The 25,237-nt window shown below is 37.9% G+C and overlaps 1 long non-coding RNA gene across 2 annotated transcripts in view; it reads right to left on the reverse strand.

Moving 5' to 3' along the window:
* Positions 1-25,237, reverse strand: part of LOC115840984 (uncharacterized) — an 89,918-nt gene that overhangs the window by 49,715 nt on the left and 14,966 nt on the right. For both annotated transcript variants that reach the window (XR_011377792.1, XR_009565481.1), the window contains exon 4: positions 2,604-2,759. This is a non-coding gene — a long non-coding RNA (uncharacterized lncRNA). The remainder of the gene's footprint in view (positions 1-2,603; positions 2,760-25,237) is intronic.

Below are 25,237 nucleotides of genomic sequence, written 5' to 3' on the forward strand. Positions count from 1 at the left end.
GATCAGTCAGTTAACCTTGGGTTTCAGATTCAAGAAAGGATGACAGATTGAAAATGCTGAAGAGGTGATTCAAGTAGAAGTGAGTTTTCCTAGAAGAAAGAATATATAGGATTCAAAGCCCAAATAGGACTGTTACATGTTTTTTCTGCAACTTTGAGCCAGAACCAAAGGATGGATACAAACTCAAGAAGGTATTCAGAGGCATTAAGTATTAAAATCATCCATTATATGGATGGAGGGGCAGAAGCTTCTGGAGTTTGAAGAGAAGGTCCCTGAAAAGTCCTAGAGTCCTAGTCTTCATCTGGTTGAGTCTGACAGAAGCCTGGATGCTATAAACTAAGAACTCTAAAGGACTTGAAGTTCAAGCACCCTTAGCTCTGTCTCCAGGCTAGGCAAAATTGAAAGATAAATGTTATCACCTTTGTGCTAGATTCTACTCTAAGCACCTCAGAGGTATTAATATATCAACTCTATGAAATAGGTATTCTTATAACAAATGAGGAGAGTGAGGCAAAGAGAGGTGTAACTTGCCCTAAGCTACTCAGCTAGTAAAGGGCTGAACCAGAATTCAATACCAAGAAGTCTGGTTTCCAAGTCCACACTCATAACCTCAAACCATGCTGTCTCTCCAGCCCACTTCAGACAAGAAAGCCAAGAAAAAAACATATTTCAGAGCTGAATAAATGTTATAATTAGTATCAATTAAGCATCCATCCAGGGCATGAAATATTTAAAAAATTAGGAGTATGACAAAAGAAAATAAATTAACAGGATTAAAATAAATTCTACCTGTTAGTTCTAGTCCTTTTTTCTTTGTTCATTGCAAATCATGACTGCAAATGTACTTGAAGAGTACACTTGTTGCAAATCAATCATTGTGTCTCCTTGGACCAAAAAGATTCATTTCAGAAACACTTCCTGATTACTTCCTGTGTGTCAGGCACTATATTCCATGCTATGATACAGAATTCAATAAAATGGGATTCCTTCCTTAGAGAAATTATACTGCAGAGTAAACGAAAAGGATACATATTTGGCTTATTATAATACTACATGATAAGAACTGCAAACTATTTATTACCAAGATGGACTCCAGGCACAGTGACCTTCTCAAGTTTTGACGTACCACATCCAAGGTCTGATATTCTTGCAATTATCAAGCACTCTCTATGAATTCATTTATAATTTGCTTCATTTTTCTTTCATTTGTATTGTAAGATTTTGGACACTATTTTTGTGATCAGGAAAACCTGGACCCGTGCATCCTCTTGAGCCATGAATTTTCACATTGTGTTCTTTACCCTGGGGAAAGGTCTAATTATAATTGAAAATGGATTTGCCACCAGCCTACTGATATAGGTAGAATTTTAAAGAGTGACATATCTTGACTACATCGAATTTTGTGAATTGAGATTTACTCTTTCTGTAAAAGGATGTGGAGACATGACAGTAAGTGAGATAGAGATGTTCAGGGGTCAGTTTATATAGAGTTTTATATTTTATTTTTAAAAATAATAAGGTCCGGTCTTCCCTGGTGGAGCAGTGGTTGAGAGTCCGCCTGCCGATGCAGGGGACACGGGTTCGTGCCCCGGTCCGGGAAGATCCCACATGCCGCGGAGCGGCTGCGCCCGTGAGCCATGGCCGCTGAGCCTGCGCGTCTGGAGCCTGTGCTCCGCAACGAGAGAGGCCACAACAGTGAGAGGCCCGCGTACCGCAAAAAAAAAAAAAAAAAAAAAAAGATCTTCCCGGACCGGGGCACGAACCCGTGTCCCCTGCATCAGCAGGCGGACTCTCAACCACTGCACCACCAGGGAAGCCCTATATGCTTGCATTTTCTCACATTTGCCTCATCACCAAACTCATCCTTCCCCACCTTGAGTGACTTGGTCAGAGGCAACCCTGTGCCTCAGGGAAATTGGGTGGTTATGGCAGGAATTCAAAGAGAAAGAAATAGAATACTTGATCCACCTTGCAAGAATAAATGACTTTTATGTTTATTTAAACCCCACTGATAAATCAAAAGTTAATCCTGGAAGATTAGAGTATGACAGTTTACTGTATGAAAGAGGTCACAAGAATTCAGAATATGTTAGGAAACATCTAAATGATGGCAAAATATGTGGCTGGAAGCAGAATGAGGAAGCACCCTATGTATCATTAAAGAAATATCCCCAGGATTATACTGTTAGGAGAAAACAGTAGAGCTAAGAACAGGGTACATATTATGGACTCATATTATAATAAAAGGGTGGGAGAGGAAATAACATGTCCTTTTTTTTTTTTTTTTGCACTTAAATAAACTAAGACTAGAATGATACCCACCAGAAAAAAAAAAAAAGCTACTAAAAAAGTATTTATCTTCCTACAGAAACAGTATAAAGTAAGTGGAAGTTTTCAAGGATGGGAAGGAGACCACTTAGAGAATACCATTTAAAATTATTTGACTACTGAACTGTTTGAACATATTTACTATTCTGAAAAGTAAACTAAAATCCAGTGAATAAGAAGCTTAAGTCTAAGAAGAAATATTGAATTCAGTACCTGCCAATCTATACAACGAGAAAGAATACTTACTCTATAAAGTACAATTAAAGATATCTTACCTCATAATCTTCATTTGGTCTTAAATCCCAAATACTCTTCGTATCTTGTTTTGTGAAAAGTATTTTCTTGCTCTTGCTTCCCTTTTTCCTCCTTGTATTTGATTTCTCCTCATCCTTTCCCCAAATGTTTATCCATTTCTTCTCAGCCTTTGTCTACTTAAGAAGACAAGAAACAAGTTCTTTAAAATTGAACAGCACACGTTCACCCTGATCCATCAAATAGTCTTACAATAAAAACCTAACACCTTTACTCCAGTCAGTTCCAATTATCTTATTAGGTTATTTGTGGTAGTAGTTCATTAGTTTCTAGTCATTTGGTTTTCAAAGTTTAGTGTGCATCAGAATTACCTAGAAGACTTGTTAAAACATGTCAAAGCACTTGAATAGATATTTCTCCAAAGAAGTTATACAAATGGCATATAAGTACATGAAAGATGCTCAATGCTATTAGTCATTAGGGAAACACAAATCAAACCCATAATGAGATACCACTTCATACCTAAAAAATGGCCATAATTGTTTTAAAAATTAACGAGTGTTGCCTAGGATGTAGAAAATTGTAACCCTTGTTCCCACAGCTGGTGGGAATGTAAAATGGTGCAGCCACTGTGAAAAAGTTTGGTGGTACCTCAAAAAGTTAAACATAAAATTATCATATGATTCAACAATTCTGGTCCTAAGGACACACCTCCAAATAATTGGAAAAGGGAACTCAACCAGTTGCTGGTACACCATTGTTCATTGCAGCATTAGTCACAATAAGGTGGTAATCAAATGTCCATCAACAGGTGAATGGATAACTAAAATGTGGTATATACCTACAGTGGAAAATTATTCAGCTATGAAAAAAGATAAAGTTCTGACATTTCTACAACATAGATGAAATTTGAAAACATTATACTAAGTGAAATAAGCCAGAAACAAAAGGACAAATATTGTATGATTCCACTTACATGAAATATCTAGAATAGAAAAATTCATAGAAACAGAAAGTAGATTAGAGGAGACCAGAGACTGGGGGCAGGTGGAAGATTGGGGAGCTATTGTTTAGCAGGTACAAAGCTGCTCTTAAGAGTAACAGAAAAGTTTTGGAGATAAATAGTGGTGATGGTTATACAACATTGCATATATGATTAAAGCCACTGAACTGTGTATTTAAATGATGGTTGAAATGGCAACTTTTCTATTCTATATATTTCACCATAATAAAAACGCAAAAATAAAAAATCCAGTGCTAGGCATATCAGAGTGAAAATTTCGAAAACAAAGACAGAGAACATATATTAGAATGAACAGACCACTCAAAAGCAATAATTGAAGCCAGAAGATAGCGAAATAATATACTCAAAAGATTGAGAGAAAATAACTGCAAATCTAAAAATATATACCCAGATAAATCATCACTTACAAACAAGGGTCAAAAAAAATTTTTTAGATGAACAAAAGACAGACTGGGAGAAGATATTTTTAATTCAAATAAACAATAAAGTATTAGTGTCTAACAGAGAACAGACTTGTTTAGGGGGAGGGGGTCGGGGAAGGGATGGCATGGGAGTTTGGGGTTAGCAGATGTAAGCTATTATATATAGAATGAATAACCAACAAGGTCCTACTGTATAGCACACGGAACTATATTCAATATATGATAAACCATAATGGAAAAGAATACTAAAAAAGAATGTACATATATATAACTGAATCACTTTGCTTTTTACAACATTGTAAATCAACTATACCTCAACAAAAAAAGTATTACTGTCTACACTATATCTTTTAAAGGCTATAAATCATCATGAATAAGACAAATCAATAGAAAAATGGACAAAGGACATGAAACAGCAGTTCACAACTAAAGGAAATATAAGTGGTTGGTAAACACAGGAGTTACCTAGCCTCATTAGTAATCAGAAACATGCAAATTAAAACATTATACACATCACATCAGGAAAAATTTTAAAGCTTGGTAATATTAAATTTGGCAAGGTTGGGACTTCCCTGGTGACCTGGTGGGTAAGACTCCACGCTCCCAATGCAGGGGGCCCAGGTTCGATCCCTGGTTGGGGAAATAGATCCCACATGCTGCAACTAAGAGTCCGCATGCCCCAACTAAGAAGTCCGAATACTGCAGCTAAGAAGGCTGCATGTCACAACTAAGAGTCCATATGCCGCAACGAAGATCCCGTGTGTCGCAAATAAGACTCAGCACAGCCAAAATAAAGAATAAATAAATAAATACTTTTTTTTAAAATTTGGCAAGGTTGCAGAAAGGGATTATATACATCGAAGAGCAATTTGTTAGTATTCTAAAATATGCATACACTGGTAACAATTCCACTTCTGAGCATCTGCCATAAAGAAATATTCCATATGTAAATAAGGAGACTACACAAGAATGTTCATTACAGTACTGTTACTAAGAAAAACTAGAAACCACAGTTGGAGTATTAAAATGGCTAAATAAAATGTAGTATTGTGCCCTGTAATACTACAGAGCAGATAAAATGAATGAACTGGCTCTGAGTTAGAACATTCAGAAACTCTTCTTCCATTAGATAAAATTCTTAATCCTTTACACATAAATGGCAATTTTTACCCAGATGGATCAAGGAAGGAGAGAATCACAGCAAAATCAATGGAAAGTTTATATAATCCCTTAGGCAAAAAAAAAAAAAAAAAAAATTGATTTTCACTTGAAATGTTCAATGAGTAAATTTGCTTAATTTACCTTAAAACTCAGAAGAAACAATTTAAAAAAAATAGTAAAGCCTGGATTTGAATTCCAGTTTTTTTGTTTTTCTGTTTTCTTTAATCCCTCTACAATGTTAACTGTATTAAAAGATGTCCTTCATGTATCCTTAAAAAAAATGCAGTGTGGCAGAGAAAGAACTTTAGCAGGGGAATAAATGAGCCATTATTTTCACTGGACAATGAGCTTGAGTCCTTTTTGGTATAACATTAAAGATACAAGATTTTAATTTCCAGAAGTTGACACTCTTACCGATGTACTTTATTTTTCATGTCATTTTTAGAAATGAATGAAATTACCTTAATTACCAAGTTCAGCTAAAAAAATTAATGAATTATAATTTTATGGATAACAATAGTTTAAAAAGTGTTTATTATGTTTTTCACTTTGTGTATTCTGATTAGTTTCTAATTTAAAACTAGTAAGGGCTTCCCTTATGGCGCAGTGGTTGAGAGTCTGCCTGCCGATGCAGGGGACACGGGTTCATGCCCCGGTCCGGGAAGATCCCACATGCCGTGGAGCGGCTGGGCCCGTGAGCCATGGCCGCTGAGCCTGCGCGTCCGAAGCCTGTGCTCAGCAACGGGAGAGGCCACAACAGTGAGAGGCCTGCGTACCGCAAAAAAAAAAAAAAAAAAGAAAAGAAAAGAAAACGCAGTGTTTATCGGAGCGATTAAAAATGAGGCTTGACAGATCAGTTGAGACTGATTTATCAAGGGTGTTCAAAGAAGTCTATGTTTTATCCTGTAAGTAATAGGAAGCCAATGGAATCTTTTAAAAACAGGATAGTGGCATGATCATATTTGATTTAAGATGGTAACAAGAAGCAGAAAGGGGCTAGAGTGGTAGGGACAGGTGGTAAGGAGACAATTACAGTAGCCCTTATTTCTCAGGAAAATGTGTGTGGAAAATGGGCTGTGAATATGTTCTACTTCTTAAAACTGATTCTTTCATTTTTAACACTTAGAGAAAGCCAGAATGCTTCGCATTAATATAACAAGTTCTAGACCAAAATGAAAGTCTACAAAGAAATTTTAATATATGGGCCTACTATAAATAGGTTCAGATTCCTATGCAGTGTTTTTTCGAGTCCATTAAAAGCCATAATTGACACTAATGGCAAGTTAGGATCAACAATTAATGTGATTAATTATGCATCTTAGTTTGAACTAAGAGGAGGAATGGGGGACTACTAAGATAAGGTTAGACATAAACTAAAAGGATTTTAAAGGACAAATACTGATACATAAGAGACACATACAGCATATACTAGATTCATGCCTCAGATTCTGAGCATTATAGTGAAAGACCATCTCGGATGTTCTGCCAATTTTTTTTTTCTTTTTTAATGTGCTTCCCTTATGCTTGTCCCTAATCTGATACCTTAGCAGAAGTTCTTAGATGCCCTCTTTTCATGTACAGTAATGAAAGATAGCCACAGGGTGGCAGCAAAGGTTAAAAAATATGAGTACTGCTGCTTTATTAACTGTAAAAAAACTTTGTAAAAAAAGGCAAAGAGAAGAGAGAAGGAAAGGAATAAAATAATCATGGAAACTTATAGTGAGAAGACAACAAAATAAGGTAACTAGCACACAAATTGTCCTTACTGGTCCACAGAATTGCATTCTGGGAATAGTGATTTTGTTTGTGTGTGTGTGTGTGTGTATGTGTGTATGGCGGAGAGGCGGGGAGGGAGGTTGGTTGGTTTTCTTAGAATCAGTATATTCTACATGAAATATTACATTTCTTTGTCTTCTGTGAATGAAATGTGACTCTAAACCCCAGCCCCATTAGACTACAGGAAATTTATCTCAAATATTCTGGGGTTCTTCCTACCTGGTGATCTAATACAGGGTCAAGGTATTGCATCCCACCCCACGGCAGTCATCTGTCTTTAGTTTACATGACTGTTTTAGATCCACCACCCTGTGGCCTCCCTGTTGTTCAAAGGGATAGGAATATTTGACAAAGAACAAGTGGCTGGGCCTGGGATCCAGCCTTCCAGGTGCTCCATGCAAACCTTCTCTGTTAATTCCCCCAAGGAAATTACTGACCTCTCTGCCCAGCCTGGAAGAATTGTTTTGGTCTGGGGAAATGTTTTAAGCATTTAGTCATTCTAGTTAGAAACCTTAGTCTCTTAATTGGCTTTCTTCCTTCTTAAATTGTTATTCCCCTGTTTATTCTTTTAAAATCAAAAGACAGGAAACCCTGCCCCAAACCTCCCTTGAGGTTCAATTCTTTCAAATTTTCTACATAGACAATCACATAATCTGTGAACAAAGACACTTTTATTTCTTCCTTACTAATCTGTATAGCTTTTATTTCCTTTTCTTCTCTTGTTGCATTAGCTAGAACTTTTGGGACAATGTTGAAGAGAAGTGGTTAGAGGGGACATCTCTCTCTTGTTCCAAATTTTAGGGGAAAGCATCTAGTCTCTCAGCATTAATATAATTAGATGTGGGGTTTGGGTGATTTTATTTTATCAAATTGGGGAAGTTCCCCTGTATTTGTAGTTTGGTGAGAATTTTTATCATAAATGGGTGTTGGGTTTTGTCAAACGCTTTTTCTGTATGTATTGTTATGAGCATATGATTTTTCTTCTTTAGCCTGTTAATGTGGTGGATTACATTCAGCGATTTTCAAATGTTGAACTAGCCTTGCATACCTAGAATAAATTTCACTTTTCATGATGTAGAGAATTATCTTTACACACTGTTGGATACAATTTTCTAATATTTTGTTGAGGACTTTTGCATTTTTGTTCATGAGAGAGTCTGTAGTTTTCCTTCCCTGTAATGTCTTGCCCTGGTTAGGGTGTTAGGAAGTCTTCCCTCTACCTCTATTTTCTGGAAGAGATTGTAGAGAATTGGTATTATTTCTTCTTTAAATGTTTGGTAGAATTCACCAGTGAAACCATTTGGGCCTGGTGTTTCTGTTTCAAAAGGTTGTTAATTATTGATTCAAGTTATTTAATAGATATAGACCTATTCAAATTATCAATCTTCTGGGAGAACTGGCCCCTTTGGCATTATGGAATGCCCCTCTTTATCCTTGACTGTTTTCCTTGCTCTGAAATGTACTTTATCTGAAATTAATATAGCTGCTTCAGGCTTTTACAAAATTAACGTTAGCGTGGCATATCTTTCCTTTTAATCTATCTGTGTCTTCATACTTAAAGTGGGTTTGCTGTAGACAACATATAGTTGGGTCTTGTTTTTTTTTATCCTCTGTAGTAGCATCTGTCTTTTAGTTTATGTATTTAGACCATTCACATTTAAGTTGATTTTTCATATAGTTAATCTCTAAAATATTTAAACTCTTTTCTATTTATTGCCCTTGTTATTTATCTTTTATCATCCACTCTTTTTTTGCCTTCTCCGATTTCAAGTGAGCATTTTTTATGACTCCATTTTCCCTCATCTCTTAGCAGATCAATTATTCCTTTCTCTTTTTCTTCTCCTTCTGGTATTCCCATTACCTGTATGTTACACCTTTTGTAACTGTCCCACAGTTCTCAGATATTCTGTTCTATTTTCTTTTTTTTGAAGTACAGTTGATTTACTGTTCTATTTTTTTTAATCTTTTTTTCTTTGACCTTCAGTTTGGGAAATTTTCAATTCTCTTGACAAATGTTTTGAATATCCTGATACATGCCAGTTTATTGAGCTGTTTGATAATTTCTCTCAAATATACAGCTAGGATTGAAATTGTTGGGTGAAATGATATATACAAACTTAATTTCAGAATTCAGCAAGAAAGTATTCTAAAATGGCTGCAACCAATCTATACTCCCTCCAATAGTACATAAAGGATTCCCATTTCCATTATATTCTTGCCAACATTTAACCAACTTTCTAACTTTTGCACTATTTTTAAATAAAAAGTCTTATTTCTTGATTGCTTTAATTTTTACTTCTCTGATTACTAGAGAGGTGGAGCATCTCTTCATATGAGCCATTAACATTTCTTCTTCTCCAAAGTACTTATTCATGTAATTTGCATATGTTTCTATTTTTGTATTTCATCAATTCTAAATTGCATATTCTTCACACCTTAACCTCCCTGAAACTGGGATACATCCGACAGTTGATAACATCTATTTTATTTATCTGTTGCTGCATAACAAACCACCCCAAAATTCAATAAGTTAAAAAACAACAGGGCTTCCCTGGTGGCGCAGTGGTTGAGAGTCCGCCTGCCGATGCACGGGACACGGGTTCGTGCCCCGGTCCGGGAAGATCCCACATGCCACGGAGCGGCTAGGCCCATGAGCCATGGCCGCTGGGCCTGCGTGTCCGGAGCCTGAGCTCCGCAACGGGAGAGGCCACAACAGTGACAGGCCCACATACCGCAAAAAAACAAACAAACAAACAAACAAAAAAACAAAATCACATCTCTCCCCCACATACAAAATACACTTAGCCTCTCCCCAGAAAATCTCATCCGATTATGGATGCTCTAGGATCTCACCATCTAAATCAGGTGTGAATGGGGTTTGGGGGTGAAGTTCCTTAGGTAGTACTCCTCAAGTATAGTTCCTGAAGAAATCTGTTTTTTTGTGTTGTTTTGGCCTCACCACACGACTTGTGGGATCTTAGTTCCCCAACTAGGGATCAAACCTGGGCCCTGGCAGTGAAAGCACCGGAGTCCTAACCACTGGACGGCCAGGGAATTCCCTAGTTCCTGAAGAAATCTGAACTTACAAGATATCTGCCCTACACGAAAACTCAGTAAATGATAGTGAGACAAAGAAAGGATAAGTGCAACAAATATTCAATCTAGAATGAAGAGTAGGGAAAATGTGCTCTGCTTCTTGATGTGGCAAGGACACAGTGCAGAAGAGCTTGTGGCTCACTATTTTGTACCCTTCAAATATGTGTAGTTTATGGTACATCATTTATACCCCAATAAAGGCATTTGTTTCTTTGTTTTTAAAGAGCATGTTTGATGGAAGACATGCAGCCACCTTTGGAAACAGTCTGCCACAGTATTTTACACAGTAGCTGTCAGGCGGTCGTCATTCCTTGTTCATGTATGAACTTGGTTGTTTTCCCATTGACCTTTCCATTAAATGACTTTAATCTCTCAATGGTTTAGTTAATGAGTCATTTGAAAAAGGAACTGGAATTCTGATTGTTGTTTGAAACGCTCCCTTGACATCTTCTAGTAAGGTCAAAACAGTGTTAGCATGAAGACCTACTGAATGGTTGTCAGCTTGGCAAACAATCTCAGAGACAATAGTGAGGTCCTCTTTGAGGAAATGCTGCATTACCAGCAGCGCATGATGACACAGAACACAATATTGTATATAAGAACATGGAGTATAAAAGTGATTCAGGGGGCTTCCCTGGTGGCGCAGTGGTTGAGAATCTGCCTGCCAATGCAGGGGACACGGGTTCGAGTCCTGGTCTGGGAAGATCCCACATGCCGCGGAGCATCTGGGCCCGTGAGCCATGGACACTGAGCTTGCGCGTCTGGAGCCTGTGCTCTGCAACGGGAGAGGCCACAACAGTGAGAGGCCCGCGCACTGTGATGAAGAGTGGCCCCTGCTCACCGCAACTAGAGATAGCCCTCGCACAGAAACGAAGACCCAACACAGCCAAAAATAAATAAATAAATAAATAAATAAAATAAAAAAATAAAAATAGATAAGCAACAAGGACCTACTGTACAGCACAGGGAACTCTACTCAATATTTAAAAAAAAAAAAAAAGTGATTCAGAAGAAATGCACTCTAAATGAAAATAAGTTTTAGGAACACTGAATGCCAGATGTAGGTATGGGAGGGAGGCACAGAACAGAAAAGGTAGCTGACATTGCAAATATGTCATTGCTATGTATCAACCAAATAGTGAAAGAGCTCCTGATTTCCAGCCAAGTGTTTTCTACAGAACACTAAAGAAAGATTTCCTGATTTGGATAACCCAACACAAAAGGCACTTAAACAAACAGAAAAATGGATAGCATGGCTTTTGTCTTTCAAAATGGGGTAGGGGGTTAAATTACATTTTATTCCTTAAGGACAGAAAAGGACTGGGGACCTAGCACTGTGTCTGTGGCTCTGATGATTCTGTGCCATATACTGGAATTATGTATATGTGACTATGAACTATTCCAAAATGATAACAAGATTAGCACTTAATTCTACCCTACTTCTCCTTTCTCTCCTACTTTTCAGAAAGCTTCATTTTCTATAATCAAATGTCATCTTTTTATTAAAAATATGATGTGTTTTTGTTTTATCCTCTTCTGTTCTTTTCTTCACTACTGATACTTTTTACTGATACTTCCACTTTCCTTGCTACTTAATGTAATCATGTTTTTTTGTTCTTATTCACTCACTGTCATTCTAGGACTAGTGTCTCTAACTGGCAGTGACCTGAACACAGTGTACAAGCAATCCTGTTAATCAAATGATCCTAGACTTCTATTTTGAAAATGTACAGTGACAAAGGGAATGATTTGCCACAAATGAACTCTTCGTATCTGAGTGAAGTCAAGGCAAGAATTTTTCTAGAATCAAGGTAATAAGAAAATGTTCCTTCCTCTAGTGATTGGATATAACAGATTCTACCCATGATTGGCCATTTAAAAACAAAACAAACAAACAAACAAAAACCTGGAATAATGGTCTTTAACTCAGTACCCTCTGAAATGGCCTTGAACTGAATGCTTTAGCAACTCTTAGATCACTGCAATCATCAACTTTGACCACAAGAGGGCAATTAAAATCATAAGAGATTATCACGCATGTTTTTAAAGTGGATGACTTGGGGAAAGAAAAGGAACGAAGGACAAGGTACTGTGATAGGAGAAAATGAATTTTGAATTTTTAAAAAAACCCTAAATTTATACATGTGCAAAAACCAAATAAGACCATTCTGTCAATCCTCAACTTCTGTGTATACAAATTGATACCTGAAAACTTTAATACAGTCTAAAACAAAATGTCGATCTTATAACCAATTCAAAATTTCTGCCTATGTTCCTCTCAGTTCTTAATATTTATTTATTTATTAATTTTGGCTGCACCGGGTCTTAGTTGTGAGACCCGGTTGTGCAGGATCTTCGTTGCAGCATGTTTAGTTGTGGCATGCAGGATTCTTAGTTGCAGCATGCATGTGGGATCTTGTTGCCCTACCAGGGATGGAACCCGGGCCCCCTGCATTGGGAGTGTGGAGTCTTACCCACTGGACCATGAGGGAAGTCCCCCGTCTCAGGTCTGATTCTTGTTTCCACAGACCAACAGTGGGGAAGTGAGGCATCCCTCTAGCCTCAGGAGATGGGGATTGGAAGAAAGAGGCAAAGTCTCTCTTTCTGGTACTCTGTTATCTGGCTTCGCTTTGTGTGAAGGATACCTGTGATGGTCGTTTGATGTGTCATCTCAGCCAGGCAACAGTCCCTAGTCATTCAATCAAACACTAGTCTAAATGTTGCTGTGAAGGTATTTTTTAGATGTAAGTAAAGTCTATAACAAGTTGACTGTAAACAAGGGAGATTATCATAATCTGGGTGGGATGGGTTCAATCCGTTGAAAGGCCTTAAGAGCAGAGGTGAAGCTTCCCTGACAAAGAAGAAATTCCACCTGTGGACAGCAGTGCCAGCCCCTGCTGGAGAGCTCTAGTCTGCCCTTCCTGACAGCTTGCCCTTTGAGCTTTGGACTTGCCTAGTTGGCTCCACAGTGGCATGAACCAATTCCATGCAATAAATTTTTAAAAATATATCCCCTACTGGTTCTGCTTCTTTTGTTGAACCCAGACTGATACGATACCCAGATACTAGTTATCTCTTGTGGGGCACTTCTGTGGGTTTTAGGAGATCCCACCCAGATAAATACACCCTTGAGGAATTTCTGCACTGCACCATTTCCTGATACAGGTGATATGCTCTCTGGAAGGCCTCTTAACTTTACCTTAACTCTCAACTTACGGTGAAACATTCCACAGGACCTCTTTCTTCTGGGGTCCCCTTGAGAATAAAGCCCTTTGTAGACAACTCAAACCCCATTACCTTCTTCTGCTTCCTCCTATACCCACTGAACAAATGGTGAAATTGCGATGTGCATCCACTGCATCTACCCCTCCTTACCCTGACATTAGGGGCAATTTCAGCTAGCTTCCCACCACCAGACCTCTCCAAGCAACATTCAGACAGAAGTTTCTCTGCCGTCCACAACAGGGTACTTAGGTCAAATTCTTCCAAGCACTCTTGTTCTCCAGTCAGCCCCGGATCTACAAGTTTCCATAGCTGAGCAACACAGACTGGGGAGTAAGACTGTGTCCACCTGCAGCAAACAGGGGCCCTCCAGTTCCTCCCCCACTTGGCCTGGGCAGAAGGAGGGGAAACAGGCCAGCAATCTCATCATCTACAAATTCCTTCAAAGAATTTGCCTCTGTAATTAGTCTTGAACTTTTCATTATGTGGGCTGTTGGTAACTGTCCCCAGATGAGTTTGGAAAGTCCTATGGGGTGTGTCTAAAGACTCTCTTTGGAACATAGGTTTAGATTTCAACCAAAATTTTGAGACCACAGAAAAGAAGTCTCTCTCATCACGGGGGAAGTTTTTGCACTCTCACAAAAATTGATTATTCATAGGTGAGCTCCTATCCGGAATTTTATATCTTTAAAGAATACTCCCAGGCTGCTCTAGTCTCTCAACAACATTTTCCACTAGTAGCTCGGTTCTGAGTCTAGGGATATTTGATGAGTCCCCGAGTCTGTCAGTGAATGCTATACACTACAGACTCTTAAAGTCTCCTGGATGAGCCTTCATAAATGTAATCACTGTGCTCATTTCAGTGTTTCACTAGCAAATGCACCAATTTTCTATCCTTTTTGACACAACAATGCTAATTCCAGTCAGTTCCTGGTGCTTCTATAATTATGCTCTTCACTAGAGGTCAGTTGTCTTATACTTTCCCTTAACTAATTTAATCTTAGAACAGAGAATGAAGGATTTCAAATGATATAAAGAGAAAAATTACAAACTAGGACAAAATATTTTCAGCCTGTATCACACATAGATGGCTCATTTATTTAGTATATAAAAAACTTTTTCCTCACTAATTATTTAGGAAAAGATCTATCACCCAATTTCTTTATAAAAAAGGATAAAGGCTATAAACTGTCAGTTCACAGAAAAGGAAATACAAATGGCTAATAAGCATGTGAAAAGATGCTCACTATAATTCTTAATAAGAGGAATACAAATTAAAACCACACTAAGTGGGACTTCCCTGGTGGCACAGTGGTTAAGAATCTGCCTGCCGGCACAGGGGACATGGGTTTGATCCCTGGTCCAGGAAGATTCCACATGCCGGGGAGCAACTAAGCCCATGTGCCACAACTACTGAGCCTGCACTCTTAGCCCACGAGCCACAACAACTGAAGCCTGCACGGCTAGAGCCTTGCTCCGCAACAAGAGGAGCCACCGCAATGAGAAATGAGAAGCCCTCACGCAGCAACAAAGACCCTACACAGCCAAAAATTAATTAATTTTTAAAAACACAATGAGAAACCGTTTTTCATCTCTTTAATTATTAGCAAATATCAAAACATTTCATGAAAAACTGCATTGGTGAAGATGTAGAGGAAAATGAAACTATCATTGCTGGTGGGAGTGTAAATCTGCAGATTTATGTAGAGCAATTTGGCCTGTCTACAAACACTCAAAAAGCACAAAACTACATCTGTAGAAATATAGTCATTGTAGCATTGTTTGTAAAGGCAAAAGAGAGGAAATGATCTAAACTTCCATTAATAGGAGACTAGCTAAATAAATTGCTAAATCCATAAAATAGAATTCAGAATAAGACAGTACTAATGAGTATTAACATAGAAAGAGTCAAGATATACTGTTAATTGGGGATGGGGAGTTAAGTTCAGAACAGTGTGAATACTATGCTACAACTTGTGTGTATTTGTGTGTGTGTGTATGCACACTCGTGTACATAAATGCTTATGAATAGGTTATATCTGGTAAAGAACATAAGAAGTCGACAGTATTTTTCTCCAGGGAAAGGAACTGGTGAGCTGGTAATCAGAGGTGGAACAGAGACTCTTTTTTCATGGCTATATATCCCTTGTAACTTTTGAATTTTATACTGTGAGCATGCACATCTTCAAAACATGATAAATAATAATTTGAAAGAAGTAACACATAAAGAAGAGAATCACAAACTGTGACAAGAGCTTTGAAGAAACTAAACAAGTGGATGTTGCAGAGAGTTAGGAGATAGGCTATTTTGGATAGAACAATCATACAGTATGGCTCAATGTAGTCTCAGAGAAATTAAGCATTTTGCCTAAAGTCACACAGCAATTATTAGAAAAAGGATTTGAGTAAAAGTTGGTCTTATTGACTCCAGCATCAGTGATCTTCCTACTATGTTCCCACTGCTCTCAAGAGGGGACAGGCATTTTCTAAGGAAAAATATATGGCCAAAGAACCAGTGTAACTAACAATTTTCAGGAAAGCATTTGAGCATTCTATACCTGTCACAGCCAGGAGCATTTAGATGCAAATAGTTGGTTACAAGTCATGCCAGGACCTTGCAAGTCATGAACATTACTTAAGCAAAAAATAGGAAGAACTAAGGGGAAGAAACCCGCTAGCTCTTTACTGGGGATCTACAGAGCACATTCTAGCCAATATGTGGAGAGACATCACATATATAACAGTTTGGGACATGACTGTAGCTAAGACAAGCCAAAACCTAAGAGCAGTCCCAGCATCCATGACAAAACTTGGAATGTGTGCAGTGAGGTCACTGACCCTATGTCCATGTAACCAAGGATGTGGCCCTTTTCAAGACAGGCAGGACCTGTTCTGAGGGGACAAAGAAAGAAAATGCAACTTTTGCGAATAGATTTAAAAGCGGGAGAGAAAGGAGAAGGTGCGTTAAGCAGTAATCCAAAGCACAAATGGAGGAGCACAATTACAGTCTAAGCCTCCATCCCCAGAGCAACAGAACCAAACTAGTCCTCCGCCTGGGATGAGCTCAGAGAAGCCCCAGAGAACAGCCTAACACATTGTCAAGGCCAAGCTACCTCACCAACATAAGAGCTTGACAGCGGGGTTAGAGGGTGCAGACTGGTTTCGTTTTGTCTTGATTACTACTGTTTTCTAGTTGCACAGTTGAAAGATAAAAACATTCTCATTTTAAAAGGTTTGTTCTCCAGAAGAAAAAAGAAAGCAAAAGGAGGTTATTTATTTAATCATTTTGATATTGATAGATATTTGAATTGTTTCTTTGTACATAAATCTTTGTGCATTTGTACAAACAATTTTTTAGAATCTATTGTTAGCAGTGTAACACGTCTACACGCTGACCAGGCCAAAAGCAGGAAGAGTAACGTGGTATGAGATACCATTAGTGTCTAGTCTGAGTCTATGGGAAAGGCTCATGCCTGTCCTTGGTACTTGCCCACGCCCTTGTCCCCATCCTGATCTGGGTTCCACACAGTTTGACCATCCTCTCACTGCCCCTGTCCGTAAACCCTATCTGGTGTGCTCACTATAACCCTTGGACATCGAAAACAGATTACCCTGTATTATGATCCTTTATGCAGAATATTCCCACGCTTCTTTGACTTAACTGCAACCCTGTTTAAACTGTTTTTTTAAAAAAATCATGTCCTCTCATGATGAGTCTGCTAAATTTCCCACAGAGTTGGAAGGGGAGTACAAGTGGCGAGAAGAGGAAAGTCTGCATTTTGCTGTTGTTGTGTGATTGTTCCCTTTGCTGATTCCAGACCATTATTTCTTAATCATATAAAAATGCCTCCTTGAATAGATAGTGGCAGATGGTTGCACAACATCGTGAACATAATTAGTGCCACTGAATTGTACAGCTAAAAATAGTTAAAATGGTAAATTTTATGTTTTACATATTTTACCACAATTTTTTATTTTTTTAATATTTTATTTATTTATTTATTTATTTTATTTGGCTGCGTCAGGTCTTAGTTGTGGCACATGGGATCTTTCGGTGCAGTGCGTGGGCTTAGTTGCCCCACGGCAGGTGGAATCTTCGTTCTGCAACCAGGGATCAAAACCCACGTCCCCTGCACTGGAAGGCGGATTCTTAATCATTGGCCCACCAGGGAAGTCCCTACTACAGTTTTTTAAAATGGCTCCTTTAAGGCACATGCCATATGCCCACCTCATACTCAACTCCTTGTCACCAGCGTTCTCAAACCTGTTCTCTCCCTCACAATGATCCAGGACTTAGGCCCAGAACTCAGTCATCCTCTCAGTTCCAAGTTAGACCTCTACTCAGAACAACAAAAAAAATGTATTCATGATTAAAATGTAAAACAAAATAACAATAATAATAATTATATAAATGTATTAGAAAAAATTTTGGAAAAATGTATGTATAATCCCAGGTAGGAGATTCTGGATGGAAAACCAGAATCCACAATGAGGGAAAAATAAGAGGCTTGACTTTATTAAAACTTAAAATGCATCAATAGAAAGAAAAAGATCTCCATAATGTTTAAAAACACAAATAACAAATAGAAGGAAAATAATCGCAAGACATATGACTGACAAAAGGTTATCCCTAATATACAAAGAGTGCCTACAGATTGATAAGAAAAAGACAAAAAAAAAAGAATGATAGCATAAATGGCCAAGGGATATAAACAGGTAATTCAGAGGAAATACAAATAACAGATTAATATAAGAAGATTCCCAAAGACACTAGCAGTTAGGAAAACACAAACTAAAACAGGGATATACCATTCCTACACCACTCCCCCAGCCCACACATTCACACTAATGATAATAACGAGCCAAAATTTAAGACATTGAGAATATGTGGAGCTGAGAAGGGTGGAGGACCAGTAACTCATCCATTGCTAATGGGAGTAAAATTGCTTCAGTCTTTTTGTAATCTGGTAATATCTATAAAAATTTAAACTTGCTATACATTTTGGCCCATGATTCATGTCACCTTTATGAATCTATTGTAGAGAAATAGGATATATGTACAAAAATGTTCACAGTACTATTTATTTCTTCTTCTATACTATTACTCCCAAATCTTTTCCTATCCGTATGTTCCTTACTTTGGGGTCCCTATTCTTTAAGTTTCTTGTCTACTTCTGGCGACTTCTATTTTCTGACACATTTTTTCTCCCCTGAAACCACCCTGTAAAATCCCCACCCTTCATCATTCCTACCATTTGACTTCTCTGTTATCACAACTAGTCTGACATGGGCTGTTGCCAATAATCATGTAATAATGCAGACTGAAATCCCTGAAAATGTGTGGCCTCTTGCTTCACCTGAGTGCTTGGTGCAGACCGGCAAATGCTGTGTCTCTAAGCGGATGTCTGTCTTTTCCCTTTGTGATTATTCTAAAATGCAGCCTTCCACAGATCCCAGACTTCTCACTACCTCCCTCATTCTTAGCTTTAGGACCTTGTCTTTTATCTCACTGAGAAGATGGAATTCACCAGACAAGAACAGTCTACATTTTCTTCCCTACCCCTTACACAAACCCTGTCAACATCCTCACCCATCCTCCCCACTTCCCTGAGAAAAGGGGGCACCCTTTCCACCCACGGTCATTTCTTCCAGTTGTGCGTTGGGTCTCATATTCATCGACTGCCTCAAGGATTTGTCTTGCATGTGTTTTTAGTCTCTCCCATTCAACTGAAATTTTCACGTCAAGCTGTAAACGTGCGCTACTCTCTCCTATCGATATGTAAAAATATATTGGCCTTACATATAACCCTTTCTTTAGATAACATCGCCTTCCTTCCTGCCATCACAAAACTTCTTAAAATAGACTTCTAAACTCATTGTTTCCACTTCCTTACCTTCTACTTATTAGTCAGTTCACTGAAATTTCACATCTTTCACCAGCACACCAATGAAGGATGTGAACAATGACCTCCACACTGTCAATTTCATTGACTAGTCTCCTCTCATTATGTTACCTTACATCTCTTTACCATTTTATACTTTGAATGCTCCCTCCACCTTGAAAATCACTCCTTCCTTAGCTTTTATCACATTTCTTTCACACTCTTTCCTGTATGCCAGCACAGGAGTTTTCTCCCCTCCCCTTCATTTCCTTCCCCATCTCAGTACTAATAGTGAAATAAAGACCTTATTATCATCGAAGTTTTGCTATGAGAGAAGACCATTACTAGCAAGGAAAAGATCTGTCTTATAGATGTTCTAACGTGAAGAAGATGAAAGACCTTCTCCTAAGTAAAAACTCATCACCTTTCCAGGATACAGCTGGGAGTGAAAAGTCATCATGATCTTGAGGATCCTGTGGTTCACTTCACCTTTGCTTGATGAGGGTATAGAGAAATAGGCCCTTTAATTCATACATTGCTGGGGACTTTAAACTGGTGGTCCCATTTGAAAGTACCCATTGACCCAGTAATTCCCTCTGATATATTCATACATGTACAAAATAACATATGAACAGGATATTTATCTAAAATCTACAGGAAAAACCATAGGACCTAGAAAAGCTAAAAGAATTTTGAAAAAGAAAAATGAAATTGGGCAACTATATGACCCCATTTCAAGACTTAGTATAAAGCTACATTAGAGTAGAAGTGAAACAAATAAATAAATGGCACTGAAGAGAAAATGCAGAAATTGACCTACATGTATGTGATAATTGATTTTCAACAAAGGTATCAAGGGAATTCAATGAAAAAAGGGGTAGTTATGTTAATAAATGGTGCTAGAATAATTAGACATCTTTAAGAATAATAAAAAAAAATGACCTCAACTCATACCTTATACCATACATAAAGGTAAGATCAAAATAGATCACACACCTAAATGCAAAACCTAAAACTACACAATTTCTAGAAAAAAACATAAAGGCAATCTTTGTGACCTTGGACTAGGCAAAGAGTTCTTAGACAACACACAAAAAATACAAATTAGAATACAAACACTGATAAACTTGACTTCATAAAAATTTTCAACTTCTGTTCTTTGAAAAACACTGTTAAGATAATGAAAAGGCAAGCCACAGACTGAGAAAAAAAATATTTGCAAAGTATATATCTGATAAGAACTTGTATTCAGAATATATAAAGAACTCTGACAACTCAATAACAAGAAAACAAATAAATTGGCAAAATATTTGAAGAGATACTTTACCAAAGAAAAATGTATGGATGATAAATAAGCACATGAAAAATGTTCAACATAATTAATATTTAAGGTAATGGTAATTAAAACCACAATGAGATACTACTAAGTACCTATTAGACTAGCTAAAATTAAAAAGACTGTAGCACAGTACCGTTCTTGGCCCAGAGAGTCAGTGCAAAACAAAACAAAAATAAGTAAATGAACAGACCTATGTTTTCAACAATTATTTTTTAAAAGCTTTGTAAATCTAATCACTAGTCCAGAAAAACATGTATTTCTTCAGTTTCACTGGCACTGCTCCAAATTCATCTAGAAAAGCTACTTAAGTAAAGGACTGAGTGTACCTGAGTGTGTGAACATTTTGTTCCTTTGCCAGAAGAAAGAGAAAGATACAAAAGGACAGTAGGAAAATCCAGTCATCAGAAAGGAGAGAACCAAAGGAAAAGGCAACTGTTCCTGGCAAGATGAAGTTGTTTTCTTTACATCGTTTCTCGTCACCTTTGAGGAGGTTCAAATGATCTGCCCACAATCTTGGACAGCATGCCCTTGCTTCAAGTCAGTCACCTGGCCTCCTGGGGAGAAAACTCACTTCACTACTGACTCAAATGCCAGTGCTATCGCTGGCAAAATTCTGTATTCCAAATTCAAACAGTAATAGAATTTACAACATTTTGAGCTAGGATCACAAAGCTTAAATTGAGAAACCAGCCTGGTGGACGCTTGGGTAATATCCTTTGTGTTTGTAGAAGTCTGACTAGCAACTACTGTCAATTTCTGAAAGCACGTTCACCCTGGAAAAATAAATACCTGCCAAAATGCCAAAAAAAACCGACTGACTATACCAAGTATGGTTGAGAATGTGAAGGAAATGGAACTCTCATACCTGTTGGAATAGAAAACGGTACAACCATTTTGGAAAAGAGCTTGGCAGTTTCTTAAAAAGTTAAACATATATCTACCAGATGATCCAGCCATTCCACCTCTAAGTATTTTTACTCAAGAGAAAAGAAAACCTATCTCCATACAAAGATTTGTATCTAAATGTGCACAACAGCTTTATTTTTAGTAGCCAAACACTGGAAATATCCATCAACATGCGAATGGATAAATAAATGTGTCACATCCATATAATAGAATATCAGCAATAAATAGGAGTAACTATTGATACACATGACAACGTGGATAAATCTCAAAATAATTATGCTGAGTGAAAGAAGCCAGAAAAAAAAAAAAGAGTACATACTTAATGACTCTGTAAAACTCTATGTCCTGTAAAACTCTAGAATACAATCTAATCTCTAATGACAGAAAGTAGGTCAGGGTTTTCCTGGGGTGGGGGACAGGAAGGAAAGAGAGGGAGGAATTACAAAAAGCATGAGGATTATATAGTGATATATTCACTATCTTGATTGTGGTGACAGTTTTATGGGCATATCCATTATGTCAAAATTTAACAAATTTTACTCTTTAAATAAATTCAGTTTATTGTGTGTCAACTGTACCTCCATAAAACTGTGGGGTTTTTTTCGGGGGGTGGGCAGTAACAAAAGAAGCTGTCATAGTAAGCTAGGTGAACAACCACTGTGGCTTGGACTAGTGTTAAAAGTGGAGATGGAGAGAAGTGATGAGATTTAGAATACACTTTGGTGGTAGAGATAAGAAAATGTGTTGAGGCACTAGTAAATGGAAAGAGAAAGGTATCAGAAAGCTCCGCAGTTTGCAATCTGAACAACTGAATGGATGGTAGGGCCGTTTCCTGAGATGGGGAAGACTCGGGAATAGGGACATGTAAGAGGACATTCATCCCCTTTGTTTGTGACAGTAAGGGGACAAACTAGGTGTCTGTATTAAGGGAATGGGTACATAAAATGGAGACTGTACAACAGCTAAAAGGATGAATTACGAGTACATAGTGCAACGTGGATAGATCTCAAAAACATAATGCTGGTGGAAAAAGTAAAGCAGTGATATACAGAAAAAACATTTAATTAAATATGAAACGAAGACTAAAACTACATATTTTTTAAGGATACAAATAAGCTCAAGGAATGTATCAAACATCAAAGTATATTCCTGTGGAGGAAAGAGGAATGGAAGCAGGGATACAGGAAGAAGGAGAAGGTGAACAGAACTTGGAGGGGCATATATGAACTGATAGGGATGGTTTGATGAATTCTAATCCCTGTACCTAAGGTCCAAAAATTATTTAATAAAGTACAATAATATAGCAAAAAACCAAAATGGACAAGAGTCCAGGTTGACTAGGAAACAAGCTATTTCTAATGTAACATCCTTAAGGGGGACAAACAGTGAGGAACTAGCCCCAGCTCTGATGACAGGTGGCAAAAAGCCTTACAAGAGAACTGAACCCTAGACACAGAGGAAAGCTGTCCACATCCCATCTGTTCAGGGGAGAATTTATGTGAATGCTGTACTCCTGTGCTTCTCTTTGAGTAAGTAAATGCACTGTGCACCCGGTAGTTGCCAAGCCAAGGCCCAAATGGAATCGGAATCATGACATCCTTAACCAAGTGGGAGTCACTACCGTTATATCCATAACTAAGAGATACCCCTCGGCCCCAGAACCAAAGGTAAGAGATTATAAGGAGATAGAAATTTGTTTCCACTACTTCCTTCTATGAACATTACACAGTTGTCCCTCCGTATCCTCATGGCATGGGTTCCAGGACTAGTGCTGTACACAGTGTGTCTCTAGTGCCGAATAAAGGGTGTTGTTCCCACACATATATGTATATAGTGTTGACTATATCTAGATTCAACTGGTCCTCTGCCTTCTTAGAGCCAGCTGTTGAATGCTCACATGAGTAGGGTTAAGGGAGGATTCAGATACACCGTGTTTTTTGCTCAGTTTCCCCTAATTAACTCGTGGGCTAATAGAAACAACTAGAATAAGAATTTTTAAATTCTTATTTTTTTATTTATCCATTCAAGTATTGAATATTCACTGATACAAGCAAACACTATTTTAGGTGTTTGGGATACAAGGGTGGATAAGATACAGTCCATGTCCTAAAAATACTACAAAAGGGAAAGACAAGTAAACATCACAATCCAGTGTCATCAACAGTACAGAATTATGGTTTCCTTCATCACTCCCTCCTATATCTTTAAACAACACCTTGCCTCCTTATCTATTCCCAACCTTACTAAGGAGAAATAATAAAGTTTTTCTCATTTTTGAGGCATTTGTGCCAAAAATAATTGGGGGATCAACCTCATAAACTGCTTCTGTACATTTTCCTCTGTAAAAATGCCTTACCAGATTGACCACTGTTGTGAAATTCATGTGCAAATCGCATTCAAAACATGGGAAAGACAGTCACACATTGGTTTATTCAACCACACCTATGCGTTCTCAGAAAAACTAAATTCAGTCAAGGCCAGCTCTTTAAGGAAGTGTGAAGAGCTGAGAATCAAAGCACCACCCTGCTCTCATTCACCTTCCACAACTTATTTTCTCACCATTAGCATCATTCTTTAGAATAAAGCTTTACCTGCAAAGGACCACTGTTAGGATAAAAATATATTATCAGCGAGGAGTAGCATGTCAACCCACTGGCACACATACAAACCCTCTAGTACATTGGCAATAGTACATATTCGCACAGATTTCATCAGCCGAGCTCACATATAGCGTAGAAAAAGTACATTTTTGACAGAGATGATGGGGTTGAAGGAGGCAATCTTAGTCACTAGAGTGCGAAATACTAAAAGCACACCTCATCTATTTCACAAATTTGCCTACATCCAGTCTTTAAGTGGTTAATATCTAAATACTCTCAGAAAGTCCAGCAAGAAACCATCAATCCCAGGGAGGCAGGATTAATCTCACATCTAATGTATAGCCTAGAAGGGTAGCACTCACTAAATATGTACCCATGACTAACCTGACACCCAGAGACCAGCTCCCTCTTTTTAGGGAGCCACATGACAGACTGACCATTCATCAATGTTCGACCTTCTTACAGACCCACGGTAAAGCAACTTCACAGCTAGAGGCTTGGAGACCACTTTTGCTCCCGTGGTCTCCCAGAGCTATTTTTGTTAGTAGATAGCTGTCTAATTGTTGTTCTTTGTGGGATCAGAGGCTGGAGTCTCCTACTCTGCCATCATTGATGTCACTCCTCTGAATCTGTACTGATTTATAAATAAATGACTGAATAAATAAATGGGGGAGAAGTTAAAATTTTCCTTACACAGATTCCAGACAATATATGGAGATACTCCTGCCTCATGTTTGCAATTTAATCCTCCTCCCCTTGAGTGTTGGCAATACTTAGCAACTCACTTCTAAAGAATAATGTATTGATGGGGAAAACAATAATTTTACAGTGGAGAAACCTGGCAAACACAACCTCACCCATGAACAGGGTTAAGTGTGTGAACAACCAGTGATAAGTCTTGTTGATATCATGCACCCCCAACACGATGCAATGAGAAAGGCACCTAATCACTAAAGTATATTTCACCAAAACCCATAACCTCAGTCTAAACATGAAAAATAATCAGATAACTCCAAGTTGAGACCTGTAAATATCTGACCAGTACCTTCAAATTCATCAAGGTCATAAAAAGTAAGAAAATACTGAGGAACTATTACAGACCAGAGAAGACCAAGAAAATTTGAAAACTAAATGCACGGTGGTATCCTGGGTTACATCCTGGAACAGGAAAAAGAAAATTAATGGAAAACTGGTGAAATTCAAGAAAACCTGGAGTTATTTAATAATAA

This window comes from Globicephala melas, chromosome 10, assembly GCF_963455315.2.
Source record: "Globicephala melas chromosome 10, mGloMel1.2, whole genome shotgun sequence".
Classification (NCBI taxonomy): domain Eukaryota; kingdom Metazoa; phylum Chordata; class Mammalia; order Artiodactyla; family Delphinidae; genus Globicephala; species Globicephala melas.